Below are 25247 nucleotides of genomic sequence, written 5' to 3'. Positions count from 1 at the left end.
GAGTTGTATAAATCAGAGTGCTTGAATTGAAAGAAAAGTTCAATTCAAGCATTATTTAAAATAACTTTTTTATGACTTCAATGTTAAATATGCTTTATAAAATTTTATTATTATTACAAATTAAAACTTTTTCTCTTAAACTATTAGTAACATTCGTTTAATGCATAAAACTTATTACTAATGAATGGCAGTATAATAGGCAATAATTCGAACAATGCTACACTAGTTTGTGCCGACAAAAGGCATAAGAAACAACACTTTCGTACCATAATAGCACTTTTCTATACCCCGTTATGTATAAATTCATTGTCCTTTTTACGCAACTATTTTCTTTAAGTCACGATTAACAGTGCAATCGGGTTACTGAGGTTGTCGCCGCTTATTGTTTTTGTAATGTACTTTGGCAAACTTATTAAGCAAATGTTCGAAATATGTAATGAGCCAAATGATAGCAGCCCAAAGATACATGGTTAAATCCATTAATGGCCAATGTTATTGATAATTTGCCCTATAATTGAATAAAGTTATCTAAGGTCATTTTAAGAAACTCAAATAAAGTCTTTATCAAATACTTACATGTATGTATAACAAAAATTTAATTCAAACCCCTTTTAGAAATTTTCAAACAACCATTCAAAACAGAATTAAGATGAACACAGGGTTGTAATATATTTAAATGCTTGAATACAAATATATTCAAACTATTCAAGCTTATTTGAACGTATTCCGCTAAACAAAGTGTATTCCCGATACTTTATAAATTTTATAGTTACATATATATATTATACCATATTAATAGTATAAGGTATTCATATTTTAAGTTAGATAGGTATAATTGGATTTTAACCTTAACTCTTATAGTCTACTCTGAAATCAATTGCCTGTTAAATCTCTGGTTAATTACCCAAAAGTGTTGTCATTGATTTTTGTTTAAGTTTTTATTAATTTCTGGCAATAGTTGGTTTTAATTCCACTAGCATTGATTAACTCTTTATTGAGTTGATTGTTGGAACTTACATTGTCATTATGGAAGGCATACACGCACCAATTATTGTACCAATTTCATCGAATTGTACAACTGACTGTTACGTATATGGGGCAGTTGTATGAGTTATACCAACTGATTGGATGAAAATCAAAATTTTTTGATATTTTGTCAAGTTGGTTGTGTTAGTTGGATCGTGTTTGGGTTGGTCGTGCGATTTCAAACGATTTCGCCATTTTATTTCGACTGTCGAAGAGAGCGCGTCATATATGTATAATAAGTAAAGCAACAACTTCCGAACTCATGTTTAAGTAACGAAGGGAATATTCAAAATGAAGTTGGCCTAGAATTGTATTAAAAGTTGTGTCGTATGTAGCGACAAGGGCAATTTCTAGCCCAACTCAATCAACCAACTAATTGTTGTGTGTACGACCTCCATTATAGTTTGACTAAACAATCATAGAGATGCCACCCCAGCTTTCAATAAATAAACATTTAATAATAGCTAAACGGCATCTACATTTATTTCTTCCTCTACATTTAGTTTGCTTTATCTCCAATTTGACAGCATTTTTTGACGCAATTCATTGTGAATGGTTATTCTTGCAAATTTTCGTTTCATGTCTGTCCATTATTTCCACAACGGGAAGTTTGTTATCCGTAAAACAAGTTAAATTTTTTTAGGAAAGTGTTGGAGGAAGCTAACATATAATTCATACTGTCGATTGTCCTTTTGATAACAAAACACAGTGTAAGCCAAAAATAAAATTGTTTAGCAAGAATAGCAACACAGCTGTGTGATAAAAAGAGTGTTCAATGGAAATAGTGCAAAAACGAAAATAGTTGAGTCGTCAGTAAGGAAAGAAAGAAATAAACGACATAATAAAAATGGGCGAACGCGTTTAGTATTTCAATAATTAACATATTTTGCATCATAGCATAAGCATATTTAGAAGTCCTATGTACCAATTGTTTTATGTGGAATAGTGAAAGTAGTAAGATAAAACGAAGTTCTTAAAAACTAAGCAATGATGACGTTTTGTCTCTACGAATAAATAAGGCAGACAAGTCATTGCGGATTTTTTTGTGTGCTATGTAGTTGATCAGTGTGATTTTTAAAGTGTTTGCTAACAGCTTTTGTAATCGTATTGTAGGTCGTACAAAGTGTAAAACTTCGCCTAAAATATTTATAGTATTCTTGAATATAACGCACATATTAAACACAATATACTTACACATATAACCTTCGTTCAGGTGAGTTTATCTCTTAACTACCCTGCAAGTGCAGTGATTTTCCATTAGTAATTTTTAGTTAATGAACAAACGCTTGAAAATAACTTTAGTATTTTTGTTCACACAATTACTTCCTTATCACTAATCCTATTAGCGGTAGCTCATTGACATCTATAGAAGCGTAACCCAGAAAGAGTACATTGTCGCCACGACCCAACACAAGGCATAGCAGGTCAAAATATGCAAAAGTTAGAGGGTGGTTTGCAGGAGGTGGGTTGTTTACATACAATTACGAATACACAACATGTTTTACAAAAAAAATACACCAATGCAGCGAATGCCGCTCTTATTCAGCATGCTTACTTATTATTGCGTGTAAATCCGTTTGTGGGTAGTATAATATATTGGGGATGTTTGGTCTATCCTTTTCAGCCTAGCGAAATACCTTAACTGCGTGCTGATATACTTTATATGTATGTATATTCTCTTAGTGACAATAGCATTCTTGTTTGGATATTCCATGTTGAGTTCTTGCTTTTTCATGCTCTTAAGTGCATACAACACTTGGCTCAACAAAGAAGTGTTAAAAGCTTGCATTTTATTTCTTTCTACTTTCTATAATGTCGGAAGTGAGTTCAATGTCGGAGAAAGAAATTGAAAACAAAGGCAATTACAGCTTGATCGAAATGTACCTATGTACATATAGATGCTGTTTTATATAGTGCATTTGATTAGTCATTCGCAAGGTTTCAATAGTTTTTTGAACGCAACACCCGCTTATAAGTTGATAACGAATAAATTTCAATTATAAAATTTTTGCTATATATGTATGTACATACATATATTTGATATAATGCCTGTATGACTGCTTTGTGATATCTTATCCGCGCAACGTAAAATTATCTATATATTGCCTTCTTTACTTTTGTTTGTGATAAGATACCCTTAAGAATTTGTATGTCCCTTTATATAAATAAATGTAGTTAGTTTTAAGTAAGTAGGAACATATAGAAATACATGTTCATCGTATGCAGAACGTCCTACCTATAACTCCTCAACTCATCTCTAGAGAATTACGAATTTTATAATAATTATTTAAATAAAATATGCTAAACAAAAATGTATTATGAATCATAGTGGTTCTAGTTTGCCAGATCAATATTCATATATAGAAACGGTTTATATATATGTACATATGTATGTATATTGTATATATGCTTCCACGTCTTGTAATGCATATACATACTACATACATATATACATATGTACATACATAAATGCAAATGCCAGTTTATACTGAAATTTATATGCATTAATATGCCTATTTATGATCACATCAGTTCATCTCATTTGGGTTTGAGTTCTGTGTGTTCTGTATGGCAATTGACATATCCCTTGCTGTGCTTATTTTACATGTTTCACATGTAAATATAAATAACACAGGAAACTCAACCCCCACATTGAATAAGTTGTGGTTTGAAGCCAGCGGGTGGGGGGGCTTGATCGTTCGTTTGATCGTGCTGTTTTCTGTTTGCAGCTCGCACTTACATTAAGTATTTACTCAGATTACTAGACATTAGAATTTTATTTATGAAAGCGTAATAGCGGTTACAAAATGTATATAATTTTTCTACGATTTATTTAAAATGTGGTTAATAATTAATACTACGTACGAAGGTAATGTATTATTTATTAGATAACATAATTTGCTATTGAAAATGCTACATTAATTTCTAAGATATTACTATCCATATCATTTCATATTGCTTCTAATTTCAAAAAGAAAAAATAGTCCTACATAATTTTGTAGGTTCCATGAAGCTTATCATAACTAACTACTTAACTTCGCTTGTTTTGTTTGTTTACTTATTAATTTACTTTTAAGGAGTAATTTTTCGATACGCCGGACGGTTAATTTATAGGGTATATCACGGTTGCCATGAACTTTATAACTGCCAACAGGAAATAGAGATTCTTTAGACAAGTTGTTTTTTTGCATTTCCATTGCACGAGTCGTGTTCTCCGAAAGAAGTTGCGCATATGTATGCACGTCGAAATCGCCGATATCGGATCACTAGTACTTATTTGTGAAGGGTATTATAGCTTCAGGGCAACCGAAATTAACGTTTCTTGTTTATTTTTTTTAAATTTCATTTTATAAACATTTTTTTAATTTCACTTTAAACACAATACAATGGGTTAGATCAGTTTAAGTGTGGATAAATTAGTATGATGTGAAGTAAGGACACAAATAATCATACATATTTGATGCAGCCACAAATGTCAAGGCTATACACCACAGTTTAATATTGGAGATTGATAACAGCTGACTAATAGGCATTAGCGCTTGCCATTCAACTGTTTAAGGAAAATTACATAAAAGTGTTTTAAAATTAAAGTGGAGCGAATACATAATTTGTTCACATAAATGGCATGTTATATCAATTGATGTTCTGAGAAGTTCAATGAATGAATAAACCCGCATGTAATAATTACACTTTAACACTTAGATTAACACTTGCCGATCCAAACGGGGTTAGGTCGCCGAAAAAACAGACCTTGGGCGGATAAAATTCGAGTCAATTTCGGTGCGTAGAACCGGCTGTCGTGGGAATCGTAGATTATTATGGGTTGCTAAATACTGCTTTTGGAAGCTGTATTCCTACAATAATTTTCTGTACATATACACATGTGTATACACTATATGTAAATATGTGTGTAACTTCACCTGCTTGCTAGTATTTTTAAAATAGCGAGTTTATTTAAGTTTATTGATCTGTCAAAAATTGCATTATTTTCTGCATCTTCTCCACATAGCACAAGCGTGCGACTTGTGCTAATATGGTGTATCAATTCGAATTTGCAATAACAGACAATTGTGGCAACTAAAGGAAATATATACATATGTACATACCATGTACATACATAAATACATTCGAATGAACAAATTGATTGCAATAGAAAGCTTTAACGCTGATCGGCTGCCAACTTGCAAAGTTTTTTATACTCTTGCATCCAGTTGCTGGAGTATTATAGTTTTGTTCACAAATTAAACGAGATAGATAAAGGGTTGCATACATATATAAAAATGATCAGGGTGCGAGAAAAGTTGAAATCCGAGTGACTGTCTGTCCGTCCGTCCATCCGTGCAAGCTGAAACTTGAGTAAAAATTGAGATATCTTCATGAAACTTGGCACATATTTTTCTCAGTACAAAAAAGTTCGAGTTCGTAGATGGGATCACTGCCACGCTCATAAATCGCCATTAACCGAAAACATATAAAGTGCCATAACTAAGCACTAAATTAAGATACTTATAAAACTCTTTTTTCGCACAGGGGATCGCAGTAGCAAGGGGCATCTGTGGGCAAAATTTTTTGTAAAAGTGGGCGTGGCACCCTCTAATGTCTTTAATGTGCATAGCTCCTTAACCACTAAAGCTACAATGACCTAATTTGCTAAGCTCGAATATTACAAAAACAATGTATGACAAGGCTTTATATGGGTAGGCGTAAAAATTGGGCGATAGGCGTAGCACCGCCTACTTTTTGGTGAAATCCCATATCTCGGGTCCCGACCGACCGATTTCGGCAATTTGATTTGATACGTGGTATTGTTTTCACATTCTTATGTTACGTAGTGAAAATGAGCCAAATCGGACAATAACCATGCCTACTTCCCATAAAGCACAATTTGCGTGATGCGTTCAGTTTCCAGTACACAATTCAAGAAACAATTAATATACATAACTATGCAGGAATAATGCTTTTAGTGTTTGCCACCTTATGACCAAAAATTGTTAAAATCCAATAAAATCAGCTCAAGCCCCTAGTTACCGAATATTTGACTCCGGTACCTATAGTCGGCTTTTGATCGAGAATGTCGGTCAATGTGTGAAATATACAATTGAAAATCAGGGAAAATTCTTTTCTGACAATGACATGCCTGTGTGTCAAAAATAGGCTGAATTGGATCACTTAGCCCCCATGTACTTAATATAAAGATCTTCGAACTTACGGGTGACTATATATCGGCCAGTATGTGAGTTATCTCAACGAAAATGAGAGAGCGTATTTTGCTAATATGAGTGTATCTTTGTGCTTAAAATAAGTAAAATTTGGCAAAAACCTGAGAGCCCCCATATAACTAATATGGCTTTTCGAACATCCGGCTAATTTTACTCCATATGATTGATTTGTTAGTATGTGACATGTTAATAGTATGTAGTAATGGTAAAAATAGATAAAATCTAGTCGATACCACTCCAACTGTCGTTTCCTCTTTTCGCTACGTGGCGCCAATTCGATATTCCAATCGAAGCCAGGTCCTTCTCCACCTGGTTCTTCCAACGGAGTGAAAGTCTTTCTCTTCCTCTGCTTCCGGCTGGTACTGCAGGACTGGAGTATTTTCGTCCATTCGGACAGCATGACCTAGCCATCGTAGCTGTTGTCTTTTAATTCGCTGAACTATGTCAATGTCGTCGTATATCTCATACAGCTCATCGTTCCATCGAATGCGATATTCGCCATGGCCAACGCGCAAAGGACCATAAATCTTTCGCATAACTTTTCTCTCGAAAACTCGCAACGCCGACTCATCAGTTGTTGTCATCGTCCAAGCCCTATCAATATCATCGGCATACGCCAGCAGCTGTACACTCTTGTAAAAGATTGTACCTGCTCGATTAAGTTGCAGCTCGTATTATTTTCTCCAGCAACAGATTGAAGAAGTCGCACGATAGGGATAGGGATAGGGAGTACATGCCTTGTCTTGTCTGAAATTTCGTTTGGTATCGAACAGCTCTGAGAGGTCCTTCCCGATCCTGACGGAGCTTTTGGTGTTGCTCAACGTCAGTTTGCACAGACGTATTAGTTTTGCGGGGATACCGCGGCATAAAGGTAGCTCCTTTTTCCAGATTGTGGGGTTTCCCTTTTTGTGGATTGAGCAGAGCACACTTAAATTTCAATCGTTGGGCATGCTTTCGTTTGACCATATTTTACAAAGAAGCTGATGCATGCTCCTTATCAGTTCTTCGCCGCCGTGTTTGAATAGCTCGGCCGGCAATCCATCGGCCCCCGCTACTTTGTTGTTCTTCAGACGGGTAACTGCTATTCGAACTTCTTCATTGTCGGCCAATGGAACGTCTGCTTCATCGTCATCGATTGGGGAATCGAGTTCGCCTTCTCCTGGCGTTGTACTTTCACTGTCATTCGGCAGACTGGAGAAGTGTTCCCCCCTTCTTCCTTCCAGATCACCTTTTGGGGTTCTACAAGAGTATGCTCTGGTCTTGAAACCTTCTGTAAGCCGCCGCCGCATTTTTTCGTAGAATTTTCGAACATTACCCCTGTCGGCCAGCTTGTCAAGTTCTTCATACTCACGCATTTCGGCCTCTCCCTTTTTCTGTCTGCAAATGTGTCTCGTTTCCCTCTTCAGCTCTCGGTATCTATCCCATCCCGCACGTGTTGTGGTCGATCGTAACGTTGCGAGGTAAGCAGTCTGTTTTCTCTCCGCTGCAACACGGCACTCCTCGTCGTAGCAGCTGTTCTTTTGCATTTTCCGAAAACCAATGGTTTCGGTTCAGAAGTGACATTGTGTGACAAGGAGCAGGGGGGTCAAAAGCTTTGTGACATCACATTTCAAAATTTTGTGATGTACAAACGGGAAATTTATAGGTGTTCCTGACATCCAAATTCAAAGCGAAAATTAAGTGCCTGATTTACCAGTAATAAATGATATAAAGGAGTGGGTCAAAAGTCCATGGACACAAGATGATTAAGTTTTGTATTTTTAATTAGCATAATTAAGTATCTATTATTTCTTGACTAATCATTCGTTGTCTCTGTACTTTAATATTTAATTGAATGTTGATTTTATTAAAAATTATTCAATAAATAGAATAACCTGTTTTTTTTTATTTTTTGGTAAGTCCATAAAATTGGAAAATGGCAGGGGGGTGGGGGGGGTAGTTCAAAATGTGACAACTTGTGACAAGGACGGGGGGGAGGGGTTAAAAAGTCGTGTGACGTAATTTATGGATGGCCCCTAACGAGGACATCAACGGCAGCGGCACCTTCCCAATTAAGGGACCGGACATTCCAGGTGCATGTTCTCAATTCGTAATCCTTAATTCGTTTGCCATGGTCGTCATCAAAAGGCGAGTCACTCATCCAAGGCTTGTTGAACTTTTTCATTAGGTGCGTTTTTTACGTGGCGGGTGCCAAACCCAGCGCACAACCCTGCGGAGGGGATGTTTCATCTTCTCACTTTAGCTCGCTCTCAAACGGATGTTCTTAGGCTACCCAGAGGATACTTGGTCAAAGACCGGAAGTAGTGAGCTGCTTGAGCCATATGTAAAATAATCGTTTCTGTCCACTCTTAAGTGAATGGCGATCAGAGAACTTTCCTCACATGGCTCCATACTACATATTATAATGGTTTTCGTTTTTATACCCTGAACAGGGTATATAAAGTTTGTCACGAAGTTTGTAATACCCAGAAGGAATCGTCGGAGACCCAATAAAGTATATATATAAATGATCAGTATGTCGAGCTGAGTCGATTTAGCCATGTCCGTCTGTCTGTATATATGTATACGAACTAGTCTCTCAGTTTTTAAGATATCGTTTTGAAATTTTGCAAACGTCATTTTCTCTTCAAGAAGCTGCTCATTTGTCGGAACGGCCGATATCGGACCACTATAACATATAGCTGCCATATAAACTGAACGATCGGAATCAAGTTCTTGTATGGACAACTTTCACATTTGACAAGATATATTCACGAAATTTGGTATATGTTATTTTCTAAAGCAACAATGTAATCTCCGAAGAAATTTTTCAGATCGGTTTACTATAGCATATAGCTGCCATACAAACTGAACGATCGTAATCAAGTTCTTGTATGTACAACTTTCACATTTGACAAGATATACTCACGAAATTTGGTATATGTTATTTTCTAAAGCAACAATGTAATCTCCGAAGAAATTGTTCAGATCGGTTAACTATAGCATATAGCTTCCATACAAACTGAACACATAGTTACTAACATAAATGCACCTGTGAAGGGTATTTAGCTTCGGTGCAACCGAAGTTAACGTTTTTTCTTGTTCTAACTAACTTTATGTGTCTGTAGATATAGGATTTATATATGTATATGTATGTATGTACATTTGTATATATAAAATTGCTTGGATTTCGATCCTCAGATTGACGTTTTACACCATAAAGTATTTCCCTGGCTCGGTGACACCCGAACTTAGCCCTTCCTTACTTGTTTATTTTGATTCATTTTTATTCATATTTGTTTCCAGTGAACTAAGCGCTATTGAGTTTGCTGATTTTTGTTTAATTTGGGCCGACTACATTGAGTGATTGACTACTTAAGTGATAGTTTGACTATATACATTAGGATTATTTTACGAGAAAACTCGATTTTCGAGTAGAATCGGAATCGAGTTTACCATCCCTATTGGCAGCCATCGCGTGCACATATGTATAATAATCTCCGTACAATAACCACCACAAAAAACAATGATTTTTTTTCCATGTAATTTATATGGAAAACAGAAAATTTGAAAGAGGCACCTCTTAATATTAATATTAAGAGCTCATCTTTTGAGTGACTTTTTTTTTACACATTTCGAAAGTTTTGAGCCTGTTTTTCAGTTGAAAAAAAAGGTTGCCTCAAAATGGCACACCCTAATGTATATGCTTATTCATACTTATCATTTAAATAGATTAACCTGACCACCATTTAAAATCGTACGTAGTCAAATTTGAGTTAGCATCGTAATGAAAGGTTTTGAAAAATATAAGTTAATATAAATTATGAAGTAAATAATGCAAAAATAAATATAACGGTGAAACAAGTGGAGGTACTTTTCTCAATGGCCTTTGTTTGTCAAGTCACGGGTGTTTCGTGTGAAGCTGTCATGTTAGTTTTGTTTGGCATTTGGTCATGGAAAGATTTACGCGCAATCGTATTCGTAACACCATAACCCATCTTGACACCCAGCATTCATTATTGGATAATATTCGACCGAATAGACCACGTCCAGCACGCAGTGAAGAAAATATAGTAGCCGCGGCCAATATTTGAAAGAGATATTCTTCAAAAATTAAATCCTAAAGAATGTTCTTTCGAATCATAAAAAACATTCCCCATTAAATTTGAAGTTCCTATGTTATTTCTTTAAAAAGGTAGGGACCGCGAAATGGATTACGCTTTATGAGTGCTAATACGAGTATAATTGATACAGAGAGACGAAAACAAATGTGCACAAATATAAAAGAACTAGTATTATGTGAGGAAATTTCAGAAATGTTATAGATTGGGTAGAGTTTTAGAGGGATGTAATAACAGTGCAGTGCATTCGAATGAATTTAACATATATATTTTTCAGGATAGCGGGACAATTTTCGAACAAATTGTTAAAATCAGATCATACAAATCAATTTCTTGTACGGAAAATTTTTTTTTGCCAAGATAACGCCATAATCTTCCAAACAAATTGCTGTTATACACACTGACCAACCGAAATCAAGACAAAGAACTTTTTATACCCTTTTATGCCCTAAGAAATGCATCTGTGAAGAGTAGTACAGCTTTGGCGTGACCGAAGTTAATATATTTCCTTGTTTTAACAACAACTACATATATAAAACCCGTATGACAACATCAGATTGCGCATAATTTAGAACTTAAAGTTTGTTTTTACATACATATGTACATACATACATATACAGAGAGTTCCGATTACTCACTGCAAACCGATATTGCTTATAATGCAAATTTTTTCTTAATGGTAAATCGAATTAATAATTCCTTAAATAATGTAGTGAACGTTAATTTTTGTTACACTATATTTTGTTGCTGTCGTTTTACTGATTTTATATACAGTTGATTTAGAAAATCCCAATGTCATTTAAGCTGCGCAATCGTTTTGACTCATAAACCTTTAAATTATTGCAATAAATGCATTTTTTATTTAAGGAAATGAATATAAAGGAATATATAAAATACTATATGAAATTTTCTCAACTCTCTACAAAGCTAACAAATTTTTAAAATTTTATGTATGTACATATGTATGTATATCCCTTTTTTCATATTCAAATCAACTTCGCACATTTTCGTTTGATAAGATAAGTTTGTTAAATAGGAAATCGAGATGATATTCAAAAAAGCACCACAACACTCGTTGAGTGATTCACCCTAGGTTATAGCAGGCGATTGGATTAAAATGGAATTTCCGATTATTTTATAAAATAAAAGGTATTAAAGTGGAAATAATTGTTTTCCATATTTCTGTTAGTTGTTCTTTTGAGTAGTTTGTTTATTTTTTGGACCGAATTGAATTGAAGTAAGATCACATTAGTAATTTGTTTACAAAGTAGGGCCATTTTCATTTATTTAGCCACAAAAGTTCTTCTCGAAAATGGTTTTTATAAGCAATAACCAATTAATTGAAAAAAAATTAATAAAAAGTACTATCCATGATATTCATAATTAAATAAAGGAAAACAATTTGAAGTTAATGTATACATCTAAATCATTTTCACCACGAATGGTAAAAATATAGACTTTACAATAGACTCTTTTAATAACGAGTCCTTCCTCCTTTAGCCTCAATAACTGCCGTAATTCTTGAAGGCATGGAATTCACTAGGATCTCAATTTATTTCCTTACCGGATCATACCAAATCAGTTCTAAAGCCTTTATTATTTGACTTTTATTTGTTGGCTTCTGTTTAGCAACTTCATTATGTGCTATAAGTATTCAATAGGTTTTAAATCGGGCGAGTTTCCCGGCCATTCCAAGCGTTGAATCCTTGGATCATTAAAAGTATTGGCCAACGCAAAATAATAAAAGCCGAGCTGAATAGTATCATATACCTCAATATTCTATAGATATTTTATACAAGATTTGTCCCCAATCAACAGATAGCCATTTTGCATTACGATGAGTTATCCTGGAAGATTAGGCGATCTGTATAAGGATAATGCTTTTCAATTGCGGGTATTAAAAATTTGTTAACCACTGCTGCATATTTTTGCGCATTCGTTATTCCATCAACCAGGTCCCAAAATATAGATTGAAAAAAATCATTTGCCTTTAAGGGAACTTGATTTTCTTTACTACACAATTATTCTGGAACCTCTCACCAAAGCAAATTTTGGAGCTTGTCAAATTAAATTTGCTTTCGTCAAATCACATAATCAGTTGCTAATCATATTGATCCCAATTTTATTACTTTTTAGTTCAATAAAGTCGTGCAGCCTTCATCTTTTGTGTTAAAGTGGCTGTTTGGCTGAGATCCTTCATATTTTCTTCTGATCATTTGGCATTTTGCGCAATTTTTCAAAAAAAGAACCAAAACACGACTAAAACTGAACGATGTTCAACCCAATTTCTTAAAAAATAAAAAATTTCCCAATGCCTACTAGATCTAGTAGAATTTTTTTCGAATTTACATTTATAAAGCTGAAGATAGTCTACAAAAGTACGTGTAAATAGGCATCGCTTTCAACTAAATAGAAAAATAAAGTATCATCTCAATAGGTTGGCCTAATACATTAACGGTGTTTTCAACAACCGATGCACACCGCTCTGTCAATTCTCTAATGACGACCGACGAAAAAACCGGCAGGACTTTTGTTCATTAGCTGCTTCAATTTTGTCTGCTTTCTTTAAGCTCATGATTTCACTCTAACGTTCACACCCAATTTCCTGTTCCCGTTACTCGTAAAAAAAATTGCAAAAACAAACACAATTATTCCGCCTATTAAACGAAGCACCTAGCCTTTTGACATTGTAATTCAATTTGTTGTTTTGCGAATAGAAAGCTAATAGAAAATGTTGTACGTAACTGGCCAAATAAATTTATTTTTGGGTGTGTTTTGTCGACAGGATTGTCAATATTCTTAAATTACAACACTGGCTAATTGTTGGTCATCATTGCAAAATGTAAACGCCCACACGCAAAAAAAGTTACACGAGTCAGCCTTTCGAGCTTATTGTATTCCCACGTGTGCGTAATGCACTTGTATGTTTATATGGTTACACACATATTTGTAAACACTATATTTGCTAATATTGACCTGTCCATTTACACAGCTTTCAGCAAAGTTCAAAACTAATGGTATGACCTAAGCAACTAATGCATTGACTAAACGAACCTCAAATTAGCTTGTAGCTACACATACATATTGTATGCATGTATGTATATTTATGCAGAAGGTAGTTCATTGCGCGTCCAAGTGTATGGTACGCTTGCTTTCCTACCGGCCTGACCTACCTCTTGACCGATAATATATAAATGATACGTTACGCACATACATTTCCCACTATAACTTACATACAAAATTTATTGCGTGTGCTTGTGTTAACAAATCGGGCGTGAAATGAAACTGATGCGTGTAATAGATACATTGTCATTGCCATTTTGGTTAGTTATTCCTGCCACATAACAATTGTTGCGTAACTCACACATATAACAACAACATACATATAAAGTTACATTTAACGTGTATAACTTTGCGAATGCATTTCATTTTAATTTTATTATTACACGCTGGCATTCGAATTAACCACTATAATGAGTAGTAATAGAAAAACATTGTAGTTTTAACAGTTTTTTCGACTATTTTATTTGTGCATTATAATTGTTAGTCCAGCAACGCATACGGCACGCAACGCGCGTGTTTGAATCGTTCACATATCGACGTTGCTCTGCTTTAAGTAATTCCATAATATGAGTGGCTAGCTCATTACTTTCTTGGTATTTAAAAAAATCAAGGCAAGAGAAAGCTTTTTGGTAGGCGTCCCATGTCAACTATTTTTAATAGCAACGTAGTTACGTACATATGTATGTATGTACATATGTATGAATGTATTTTTTTATGCAAGCGTTTGTACAAAATTTCACAATGTAAACATAATTTAATGCGTTTAAATTTTTATAACGTTAAATCTGTGTTTTATAAACTTTATATTGTTACAAAAAAGTAAATGAATTGTAAAAAACGCAAAATATTTAATTATTCATAAATATTTATTTTGTCGCCTTCAAAGTAATCCCCACCAGATGCAATACACATATGGCAACGATTTTTCCTCGAAACACTTTTCATAAACTCGTTTTGGGATGGCCTTCAGCACCTTCCGCGAATTTTGTTTTATCTCTCCGATTGAATGAATAGAATAAATCACACTGAACCAAATATAATAAGGTGTTTGATCGATGGTATTGATTGCGTTTTTGACTTTCAATTCGGCCACAATCATGAATTATCATCATGTAAAATCCATGAATTGTTCCTCGACTGTTTACGGATGTTATAATGCACATGCCTCAAGCAGGCCAAATATAACTCCTCATTCACCGTCTGTTCCTGCGGAATAAATTCATGATGCATCCAACCACGAATTTTTAAAAAAATTTAACATCACCTTAATTTTTGAGGGGCTTTGGCGTGTTTTTTATACTCTTGCAATCAGTTGCTACAGAGTATTGTAGTTTTGTTGACCTTACGGCTGTACGTATCATCTAAAACTAAGATAGATATAGGGTTATATGTATATATGTATATATGATCAGGAAAAGTTGAAATCTGGTTGACTGTCTGTCCGTCTGTCCATGCAAGCTGTAACTTGAGTAAAAATTGAGAATCGTTCATCTACGAAGGAGTAATCGGATCACTACCACGCCTAGAAATCGTCATTAACCGAAAACATATAAAGTTCCATAACTAAGCTCTAAATTTTATGTCACATTCTGAAAATTAACGAAATCGGACAACAACCTCGCCTACTTCCCATATAGCACAATTTTAAATTCCACTTGGTTCGTTTAGTTTCCATTACATAAATCAAGAAGCAATTAATATAACGGGATAAAACTTTGCACGAATAGCGTATTTAGTGCGTGCTACTTTATGACCAAAAATTAGTCAAATCCAATTAAAAGTGTTGAAGCCCCTAGGTACCGAAAATGTCGGTCACTGTGTGATATATACATACATATAACTGAAATTAAGGGATAATCCTTCTCTTATAATGGTATGTCTGAATGTAAAAAATTAGTTGAATAAGGCCATTACTTTCCTTAGCCCCAGTATACCTAATATAAAGATTTTCGAACTTACGGGGGACTTTTTACCGCATACATATGTATATCGGCCAATATGTGACTTATCCTAATGAAAATAAGAGAACGTGTTTTACTCATACCAGTGTATAAAATGTTCGGTTGAACCCGAACTTATCCCTTCATAACTTGTTTTGGTTTGGTGCGTTTTTTCCCTCCATTCCGATGATAGTTGACATGTTTGCATGTCAAATTCATAAACCCATTCCTCATCGGCAGTTATTATGCTCTCCATGAATGTGGCATCATCAGTTGAAGAAGTCGGAGGTCGTCCAGAGCGATGCACATCTTCAAAGATCGCTCGTCCGTCTTTGAAGGTTTTATACCACTCGTAGGCTTATGTTTTTGATAAAACTGAATTACTGTAAGCCTTTTCCAACATTCGCAACGATATTTGGTTAGAAATACAAAATTTGAAGCAAATGCTTTGTTTGATATTTTTAATCATTGTAAAAATCGTAACGCACTACTGAGGTGTACCAATTTAATCAGCTGCTGTAAAGAAACTGGTTGACAGATCGCGTTCAAATTTGGCATAGTAATTAAGGACAGTCCTACCAACTTAGCAAGTTACACGTTTTTAAAATGATATTTCACCCGGGGAATTTAATTCCATTGCCCGACCATGAAGAAGTTCGAATAGCAATTACCCGCCTGAAGAACAACAAAGCGGCGGGGGCCGATGGATTGCCGGCCGAGCTATTCAAACACGGCGGCGAAGAACTGATAAGAAGCATGCATCAGCTTCTTTGTAAAATATGGTCGGACGAAAGCATGCTCAACGATTGGAATTTAAGTGTGCTATGCCCAATCCATAAAAAAGGTGACCCCACAATCTGCGCCAACTACCGTGGGATTAGCCTCCTCAACATCGCATATAAGGTTCTATCGAGCGTATTGTGTGAAAGATTAAAGCCCACCGTCAACAAACTGATTGGACCTTATCAGTGTGGCTTCAGACCTGGAAAATCAAAAACCGACCAGATATTCACCATGCGCTAAATCTTGGAAAAGACCCGTGAAAGAAGAATCAACACACACCACCTCTTCGTCTATTTCAAAGCTGCTTTCGACAGCACGAAAAGGAGCTGCCTTTATGCCACGATGTCTGAATTTGGTATCCCCGCAAAACTAATACGGCTGTGTAAACTGACGTTGAGCAACACCAAAAGCTCCGTCAGGATCGGGAAGGATCTCTCCGAGCCGTTCGATACCAAACGAGGTTTCAGACAAGACGACTCCCTATCGTGCGACTTCTTCAACCTGCTTCTGGAGAAAATAGTTCGAGCTGCAGAACTAAATAGAGAAGGTACCATCTTCTATAAGAGTGTACAGCTGCTGGCATATGCCGATGATATTGATATCATCGGCCTCAACACCCGCGCCGTTAGTTCTGCTTTCTCCAGGCTGGACAAGGAAGCACAGAAAATGGGTCTGGCAGTGAACGAGGGCAAAACGAAATATCTCCTGTCATCGAACAAACAGTCTTCGCCCTCGCGACTTGGCTCTCACGTCACTGCTGACAGTCATAACTTTGAAGTTGTAGATAATTTCGTCTATTTAGGAACCAGTATGAACACCACCAACAATGTCAGCCTGGAAATCCAACGCAGGATTGCTCTTGCCAACAGGTGCTACTTCGGACTGAGTAGGCAATTGAAAAGTAAAGTCCTCTCTCGACGAACAAAAGCCAAACTCTATAAGTCGCTCATAATTCCCGTCCTGCTATATGGTGCAGAGGCTTGGGCGATGACGGCAACCGATGAGTCGACGTTACGAGTTTTCGAGAGAAAAGTTCTGCGAAAGATTTATGGTCCTTTGCGTGTTGGCCACGGCGAATATCGCATTCGATGGAACAATGAGCTGTATGAGATACATATACGACGGCATTGACATAGTTCAGCGAATTAAAAGACAGCGGCTACGCTGGCTAAGTCATGTTGTCCGGATGGATGAAAACACTCCAGCTCTGAAAGTATTCGACGCAGTACCCACCGGGGGAAGCAGAGGAAGAGGAAGACCTTCACTCCGTTGAAAGGACCAAGTGGAGAAGGATCTGGCTTCGCTTGGAATATCCAATTGGCGCCGCGTAGCGAAAAGAAGAAACGACTGGCGCGCTGTTGTTAACTCGGCTATAATCGCGTTAGCGGTGTCTACGCCAAATAAGAAGAAGAAGAAGAATTTAATTACAATTTCCGGGTGCTTTTTTGTTACAGTATATACAAGTAGAATCGATGAAAGGCAAAGTTCTTTATTTTAATTTCAACTTAATTTTACTTTAAGAGTTCTATATTTTTATACACTTATGGAGAAATGTAGATGTGAGTTTAGCTGGTACTGTTTTTTCGTCAAAAGGTGAAACTGATAGTTTTTTATACCATTTTATTTTTACGATGAAGATGAATAAGTAGAACGTCAGTTAATTTTGCGTTTGATTTATAAGTTATCATTCCTCTCCTTTACTGGCGTAGACACCGCTTGCGCGATTATAGCCGAGTTAACAACAGCGCGCCAGTCGTTTCTTCTTTTCGCAACGTGGCGCCAACTGAAGATTAAAAGCGAAGCCAGGTCCTTCTCCACCTGGTCTTTCCAACGGAGTGAAAGTCTTCCTCTTCCTCTGCTTACCCCGGCTGGTACTGCGTCAAATACTTTCAGAGCTGAAGTGTTTTTGTCCATACGCACGACATAATCACAGCCGCGTCTCTTAATTCGCTGAACTATGTCAATGTCGTCGTATATCTCATACAGCTCATCGCTCCATCGAATGCGATATTCGCCAAGGCCAACGCGCAAAGGACCATAAATGTTCCACAGAACCTTTTTCTTGAAAATTCGTAACGTCGACTCATCAGATGTTGTCATCGTTCATGCCCCTGCACCATATAGCAGGACGGATATAATTCCCACGACAGCCGGTTCTACGCACCGGAATTGACTCGGATTTCATCCGACCAAGGGTGTTTTTTCGGCGATCTAACCCCGTTTGGATCGGTAAGTGTTACGGAAATAATGAATGACTTATAGAGTTTGGTTTTTGTTCGTCGTGAGAGAACTTTACAGGGTATATGTATGTATATATGAAATTGCTTAGATTCCGCTCCTCTGGTTAACGTTTTACATCTTATTTCCCTGGCTTTGATTCTTACAAGTTCCAAGAGTATAAAATATTGGGTTGGACCCGAACTTAGCCCCCTTTCTTTCTTGTTTATTTAACTTTTGTTTTAATAATTTATGACTTTTTTATTTAGTTATCATTATTATTATATTATCTTCTTATGTTTGCCTTTAATTTATTTAAAATATTATTATTTATGATATAATTATTATTACCGGGTTAGAAGATAATTTTGTCAAATTGTCAAAATATTTTTTCACACATGCAAAGCCGATAAAAGCATCATCGGTTGCTGTCATCGCCCAAGCCTCTGCACCATATAGTAGGACCGGAATTATGAGCGACTTATAGAGTTTAGCTTTTGTTCGTCGAGAGAGGACTTTACTTTTCAATTGCCTACTCAGTCCGAAGTAGCACCTGTTGGCAAGAGCAATCCTGCGTTGGATTTCTAGGCTGACATTGTTGGTGGTGTTTACGCTGGTTCCAAGATAGACGAAATTATCTACAACTTCAAAGTTATGACTGTCAACAGTGACGTGAGAGCCAAGTCGCGAGTGCGACGACTGTTTGTTTGATGACAGGAGATATTTCGTTTTGCCCTCGTTCACTGCCAGACCCATTTTCTGTGCTTCCTTGTCCAGCCTGGAGAAAGCAGAACTAACGGCGCGGGTGTTGAGGCCGATGATATCAATATCATCGGCATATGCCAGCAGCTGTACACTCTTATAGAAGATGGTACCTTCTCTATTTAGTTCTGCAGCTCGAACTATTTTCTCCAGAAGCAGGTTGAAGAAGTCGCACGATAGGGAGTCGTCTTGTCTGAAACCTCGTTTGGTATCGAACGGCTCGGAGAGATCCTTCCCGATCCTGACGGAGCTTTTGGTGTTGCTCAACGTCAGTTTACACAGCCGTATTAGTTTTGCGGGGATACCAAATTCAGACATCGTGGCATAAAGGCAGCTCCTTTTCGTGCTGTCGAAAGCAGCTTTGAAATAGACGAAGAGGTGGTGTGTGTTGATTCTTCTTTCACGGGTCTTTTCCAAGATTTAGCGCATGGTGAATATCTGGTCGGTTTTTGATTTTCCAGGTCTGAAGCCACACTGATAAGGTCCAATCAGTTTGTTGACGGTGGGCTTTAATCTTTCACACAATACGCTCGATAGAACCTTATATGCGATGTTGAGGAGGCTAATCCCACGGTAGTTGGCGCAGATTATGGGGTCACCTTTTTTATGGATTGGGCATAGCACACTTAAATTCCAATCGTTGGGCATGCTTTCGTCCGACCATATTTTACAAAGAAGCTGATGCATGCGCCTTATCAGTTCTTCGCCGCCGTGTTTGAATAGCTCGGCCGGCAATCCTTCGACCCCCGCCGCTTTGTTGTTCTTCAGGCGGGTAATTGCTATTCGAACTTCTTCATGGTCGGGCAATGGAATGTCTGCTCCATCGTCATCGATTGGGGAATCGGGTTCGCCTTCTCCTGGCGTTGTGCATTCACTGCCATTCAGCAGGCTGGAGAAGTGTTCCCTCCATAATTTAAGTATGCTCTGGGCATCGGTCACTAGATCACCTTTGGGGGTTCTACAAGAGTATGCTCCGGTCTTGAAACCTTCTGTAAGCCGCCGCATTTTTTCGTAGAATTTTCGAGCATTACCCCTGTCGGCCAGCTTATCAAGCTCTTCATACTCACGCATTTCGGCCTCTTTTTTCTTCTGTCTACAAATGCGTCTCGCTTCCCTCTTCAACTCTCGGTATCTATCCCATCCCGCACGTGTAGTGGTCGATCGTAACGTTGGGAGGTAGGCAGCCTGTTTTCTCTCCGCTGCGACACGGCACTCCTCGTCGAACCAGCTGTTCTTTTGCACTTTCCGAAAACCAATGGTTTCGGTTGCAGCTGTACGTAAGGAGTTTGAAATGCCGTCCCACAGTTCCCTTATACCGAGTTGTTGACGAGTGCTCTCAGAGAGCAGGAGTGCAAGCCGAATAGAAAATCGTTCGGCTGTCTGTTGTGATTGCAGCTTCTCGACGTCGAACCTTCCTTGTGGTTGTTGGCGTGCGTTTTTTGCGAATCTTGACTGCAACAAGATAGTGGTCTGAGTCGATGTTAGGACCTCGGAGCGCACGCACATCTAAAACACTGGAGACGTGTCTTCCGTCTATCACAACATGATCGATCTGGTTAGTAGTTTTTCGATCCGGAGATAGCCAGGTAGCTTGATGAATCTTTTTATGCTGGAATCTAGTACTACAGATAACCATATTTCGGGCCCCGGCGAAGTCGATCAGCCTCAACCCATTTGGGGATGTTTCGTCGTGGAGGCTGAATGCACCGACCGTAGTGACAAAGATACTTTCTTTACCCACCCTGGCCTTAAAGTCGCCAAGCACGATTTTGACATCGTGGCGGGGGCAGCTCTCATAAGTGCGCTCCAAGCACTCATAAAAGACATCCTTGGTCACATCGTCCTTCTCTTCCGTCGGGGCGTGGGCGCATATCAGCGATATGTTGGAAGAACCTCGCTTTGATGCGGATTGTGGCTAGACGCTCATTCACCGGAGTGAATGATAGTACTCGGCGACGGAGTCTCTCTCCGTGTTTATTAAACACTTCCGAATATATTGTATGTAAGTACATACATATGTATGTCTTAAATGTCCTCTTCAATGCCGATATTGCATTGAAATAATTCGCGAAAGTGGGGACTTTATTCCGGTATAATCAAGATAAATTAACCCTTAACTTTTAAATATAAAATATTATTGTGGGGTCCAGTCTATATTTAAATAATATTTGATAAAAAAAGGTTTATTCTACATTGGCAAAATTCTGTTTGAGAATCCACATATAAATAACAAGGAAGAATTTTTCTGGAAATTTTGGAAAAACCGTTATAATCATAAAAAGAAATTTCTTACAATCGTGCTTATCACAATTTTTATTTTTTCAAATTATGATAAGACGTTCGCAAATTCGCAAGAATTACAGTTAGTTTCAGCTGTATTTGTTTATACTTTCATTAATAATGTATTCATCTTTGAGTTACTTTTTGTTTGAATTCGCTTCGCAATTGCTGATTGCATATACTGCAAATACATAATTCAGAGAATTCACTGAAGACTTGAATCACACTTTTTGGGAAAATAAGGCGTGCTTAAATGAGTCAATAAAAGTTGATCACCCCACTAGCACGACTTCTCATAACTAATTTTTCATGAACTGCTGTCTTAAATTTTCATTGCACTTTAAGTCATTATATATTATAATATATATTATATAAAAGTAAACGTTTATTACGTTTATGTAAATTTTGAAGTTGTGCGTTAAGGGGTTATACGTATATTTACTTACAAGTCAGAAAAACAAGTTATGTGAATATTTTTAAAGAAGTATTTTATTTAATAAATATTTATACATATTACCGATCCCGTAGCTGTTCTCCAGGATGATCTCCGAAAAATGTTATCTATAATCCAAAAAGAAAAAAAATATTTTTACTATAAAAAATACCGGTTGCTTACCAAAAAAAGTTGTTTTTTCGTGAAAAAAAGTACACTTCGGAGTGGTTGAAAAATCAAAATTAATATAAACAAGTAAGGAATGGCTTTTGAAACTTGCAGGAATCAATTCCAGCCAAATACCTTAAGATGTTAAACGTTAACCAGAGGTTCTAAATCCAATCGATTTCATTGTATATATAGTATATATATTTTATATATAACTTATACACTGACCGATATATTCGGTATATCTCATACATTGCCCGATATTTTCGGTTAAAAGTCAACTATATATACTAGGGTCCATATATGCGGTACCTAGGGGCGTGAACAGTTTTGGTTGAATTTGAAAAATTTTTGGTCATAAGGTGGCTGGTATTTAAAGGAATTATTAGTGCAAAATTTTATTCCGTTATATTAATTGCTTTTTGATTTGTATATTTGATATAAGGTGAAATAATCAAATGCAAATTAAAATTGTGGTTGTAGCCCGAGTTCGCTTATTTTTGCACTGTGGTATAGGAATGTGAGAAGAATACCACGTACTAAATTTAGTTGAAATCGGTTGATCGGGTCCTGAGATAAGTGATTTCACTTAAAAATGAATAGTGTCACGCCCATTGACCAATTTTCTCGCTCTCATAAATCTTAACTTTAACTTTATAGGTACGGTTGAAGCTGGAAAAAGAACTCCTGCAATTAGATTTACTGCCGTCCTATCAGAGTAAATAGTTAATAATAGGAGATCTACTGCTATATTAATGGCACCAAAGTTCGTATTTCATGATAGTTTTCTTCATTTCCATTCAAGTTTAGTTTAGTGACTTAAATTGTTACAAATTCGCGAATTGCTTCATTAATTAGTCTATCCTCGCAATCGTTTTTTTCTTTCCTGGCCTTTATGGGCTTTTGCGTTAATTTTCTATGGCACACAACTGTAACTGATTTAAATCTGTCGCTACATAAACACAGCTTGTCAAACATAGTGTCAATGTATGTATGTATGTACATATATGCATGCAGCTCGCTAGCTCTTTGCACAATTAGCAATAGTGTCGCTGACGTCATATTCTTACAAGCCTCAGACTCAGCCAGAGGTAAACGCAGCGTATCAATGTGGGCACGCGCCGCCTGCAGGAACTACACATAACAGCACAATTTACAGAGAATCGTATAGAGCATAAGCTGTTAGTCACTTAGTCATTATTTTGCTCGCGATCATTTAACACTGAGACATCGCTAAGTGTACGTTTTGTATGATTCCCTAAGATAAACACGCGCGCCACAGTCTTTTCTTGCTCCCGCAGCGTCAGCACCTCAGTGCACGCTTACTTGTATACTATGTTGTTGGCTTACTACTAGCTAACCCGCGCTCGGCTTTTTAGCTTCTTCGTCATCCCGTTGACGCCGCTGGTGATGACGTTGCTGATGCCTTCTGCTCGTTGGCTTGCGTGTGCGTGAGTGTGCGATTAGCCAAGTAATCGCAGTCCCCAGTTTGTTGTGTTGTGTCGCTTTTCGAGACATTTGCGGCACGGCGTGTTGCCATTTGAACGTTGAACGCGAGAGCGTTGTTGTGTTAATGCGCGTGCGTGTGGTGTACTAAAACTTTTCATTTACTAGCTAATTGAGTGGCTAGTAAATTTGCAGAAAACAAATGAAATTGAGTAATGGTGTTGGCAGTGTTTGTGATTGAGACGCGCCAAACAAGTGAAAATATTATATATTGAAGCAAACAATTAAAATAAAATAAAATAAACGAAACAGATCTGCCAAAAAACCATTTGGCAATTAACTATAGATCAGTGCTTTGCGTGTGTTGTGTTTTTCTTTCACTGCCAGTGAAAGAGTTTGCACCAAAAAAATATTTCGCACATTCCGCTTGTTTTTAATTAATGTTTCTTATATTAAGTCAGTTCAGCAGCAAGCACATTTGCTGCTGACTCACCTGTGATTAAGTGTGCGCAATAAAGGTATATTTGTTAATACATTTTTCGCTCGAATATAAATAAAATCTGGTGTGATACTCAAACGCGCAACGACTGCAGCGTGTTTTGTAGAAGCTGAAAATAAAATAGTTGCTGAGAACAAATTTGCACTTTTTGTCAATTTTTAATCGAAATTAACACTTATTCACAAATATAAGCACAATTAAATATAAAAAATTGCAATTGTCAACAAACTTTCAACAAGGTAAATGGTATGAAATAATCGACTTTGAAAATCGATCACAGTTGCCACAGCTTATTTGATGGCTTAGTCATAATGCACTTTTACAACTTGCACTTTGTTTTTTTTATTATTTCTATTTTCAATAACAGTTTTTAAAGTGACTTGTAATTTTACTCAATTATTTTTCTCTATTTATTTGAATATTTCATTCATTGGATGACTCATGTAATACTTTATAAAAATAAATAAGTTTATTCTATGCATGTGGGCACTTAAAGTTTTTTTTTATGTTTGCTTTTTCACTACTTTTCATTGTCATTATTATTGTGCTTTGTTTATACGATCCATACGACCTACGATTGTCCGCTCATATTTAATGTCTTATGATTGTGCAGCACCAACAAATAAATAACAAGTTCGTTCGTCGATTCTCTAGATTGATTTGGTATGCAAAACGCGTGTTGCGGCTTACTGCCCAGACATATGTACATACATACATTTTTCAGGTTCAAATGCCTTTTTTTAATTTTTCAAGAATTTTTTTTGTTTGGTGTTAAAAAAAATTATACTTCCTTGCATATTTCACTTGCCAAAAAATATATTTGAGGAAAAGACAAGTGTTGATACCTCAAAATATTTATGTACATCACTGAAGCACCGGAAATCAAAGTTACTTGTCCGCTAAATGTTCTTGCAACCTTTTTCATTAGCACCAAATATTTTTGTGCCGGATGCTTCTATTACATTGCTTGCCTTTTAGGGTTGTAGAGTTTTGTTACCACTTTTATTTTCGGTCCTCCTGTAATTTGCCAGCAAATATTATAAGGCTAAAGCTTGAATTGGCAAAATTTTATGGCTGTGTTTTACAAGAATGCTTAAACTTATATAAAATGATGTTAATGCGGATATTACTTGCCAATTATTTGAAATTTCTTCGAAGGAAGTCGTAAAAATATACTTTTATTGGCATAGTGTATAGAGGTGTGAAATATAGTATGTCTTCAATTCATACATTTGGTTTATTTTTGTAGACAAAAATACGTGTATGGACATTGAAATGTATGAAGTTTATGAGCTATAAATGGTCTAACTA

At 36.6% G+C, this 25247-nt stretch overlaps 1 protein-coding gene and 2 long non-coding RNA genes across 6 annotated transcripts in view; 1 reads left to right on the top strand and 2 right to left on the bottom strand.

Moving 5' to 3' along the window:
* Positions 1-88: 88 nt before the first annotated feature.
* Positions 89-640, bottom strand: LOC126755947 (uncharacterized). The gene is made up of 2 exons (XR_007666530.1): positions 577-640; positions 89-508 (listed from the first exon to the last, which is right to left on the bottom strand). It is a non-coding gene; the product is annotated as an uncharacterized LOC126755947 (long non-coding RNA).
* Positions 641-1585: 945 nt separating this feature from the next.
* The window catches only part of LOC126757453 (WAS/WASL-interacting protein family member 2), a 42418-nt gene continuing 18756 nt past the window's right edge, over positions 1586-25247 (top strand). Inside the window, exons 1-2 of one of the 4 annotated variants that reach the window (XM_050471376.1) lie at positions 1586-1736; positions 2140-2239. The gene's annotated coding sequence lies outside the window, so the exon portion shown is untranslated. Of the gene's footprint in view, positions 1737-2139; positions 2240-23286; positions 23956-24083; positions 24176-25247 lie in introns of those variants that run through there. The other 3 variants (XM_050471378.1, XM_050471379.1, XM_050471377.1) reach the window with 3 other exon arrangements.
* Positions 14204-24018, bottom strand: LOC126757454 (uncharacterized). The gene is made up of 3 exons (XR_007666738.1): positions 23931-24018; positions 21908-21951; positions 14204-14775 (listed from the first exon to the last, which is right to left on the bottom strand). It is a non-coding gene; the product is annotated as an uncharacterized LOC126757454 (long non-coding RNA).

The sequence above is a fragment of the Bactrocera neohumeralis genome, chromosome 4, assembly GCF_024586455.1.
Source record: "Bactrocera neohumeralis isolate Rockhampton chromosome 4, APGP_CSIRO_Bneo_wtdbg2-racon-allhic-juicebox.fasta_v2, whole genome shotgun sequence".
Taxonomy (NCBI): Eukaryota; Metazoa; Arthropoda; class Insecta; order Diptera; family Tephritidae; genus Bactrocera; species Bactrocera neohumeralis.
This window is presented reverse-complemented; position numbering and strand designations above follow the sequence as displayed.